Source organism: Pipistrellus kuhlii, unplaced genomic scaffold (assembly GCF_014108245.1).
Source record: "Pipistrellus kuhlii isolate mPipKuh1 unplaced genomic scaffold, mPipKuh1.p scaffold_m20_p_15, whole genome shotgun sequence".
In the NCBI taxonomy this organism is placed as follows: Eukaryota; Metazoa; Chordata; class Mammalia; order Chiroptera; family Vespertilionidae; genus Pipistrellus; species Pipistrellus kuhlii.
Window position 1 is genome coordinate 29180125 of NW_023425460.1, and position 1134 is coordinate 29181258.

Here is a 1134-nt window from a genome sequence, read left to right on the forward strand (position 1 = left end):
GCTCATGAGCACCTTTAGCGGCAAAATAAGGAGCTGCACTTGGAAGAAGTAGAATCCAGACATAACCTACCAAAGGCATGTCTTTGAGATGGCAGGAATACAACTATTGAAAAATGAAAATAAGATAAAGAAAGAAGAAAGGGGAAGGGTAGAAATAGAATAAATGCAAACAACAGTCATTTCTATAATTGGATCCCCAAGAAGAAAACAAAGCAATGAAACACAACTAACATTGAAGTGCTTCCTTCGGCAACACATACACTAAAAGTTGAAACAGCATAGAGAAGATTAACATGGCCCCTGCACAAGGATGACACACAAATTCATAAGTCACTCAATGTGTGTGTGTATGTGTATAAATATATATATGTTTATTATATATATACATATACATATACATATATATGTATATATATATATATATATAATAAAAGGCTAATATGCAAATCTATCAAATGGTGGAATGACTTGTCACTATGATGCTCACTGACCATCTGAAGAGCTTTCATTTCTATGGACAGATCCTTTTCAGACCTGCAAAATCATAATTCTCCAAAATAGGGGTCAGATGTTCAATGCAAGAGCTGCCTCCTGGTGGTCAGTGTGCTCCCACAGAGGGAGCACTGCTCAGTCAAACGCTCTGAGCTGAGCTTATTGCTGGCGGGCGTAGCAGCCGAGGTGGGAGCCTCTCCTGCCTCCAAGGCAGTGCTGAGGATGTCCGACTGATGGTTTAGGCCAGAGGTTGGCAAACCCATTAGTCAACAGAGCTGCAAACCGCGGTTTGCTGACCACTGGTTTAGGCCCATGGGGAGCGGGCCTAAGCCATCAGTTGGACATCCTCCAAGAGCTCCTGGACTGCGAGAGGATGCAAGCCAGACTGAGGGACCTGCCGCGCCGCCCCCCCCCCCCCACGTCATCAAATGCATAAATTTCATTCCCTGGGCCTCTAATATAAAAATAAAGCCCTGGCTGGGTAGCTCAATTGGTGAGAGTGTCATCATGATATGTCAAGGTTGCTGGTTTGATCCCTGGTTAGGGCACATACAGGAATCAACTAATGAATGTATAAATAAGTGGAACAACAAATGTTTCTCTCTCTTCTTCTTCTTCTTCTTCTTCTTCTTCTTCTTCTTC

General features: G+C 42.9%; 1 non-coding gene across 1 annotated transcript; it reads left to right on the forward strand.

Moving 5' to 3' along the window:
- The first annotated feature begins 237 nt into the window (after positions 1-237).
- On the forward strand, positions 238-345 carry LOC118719648. The gene has a single exon (XR_004988213.1). It is a non-coding gene; the product is annotated as a U6 spliceosomal RNA (small nuclear RNA).
- The last annotated feature ends 789 nt before the right edge of the window (positions 346-1134 follow it).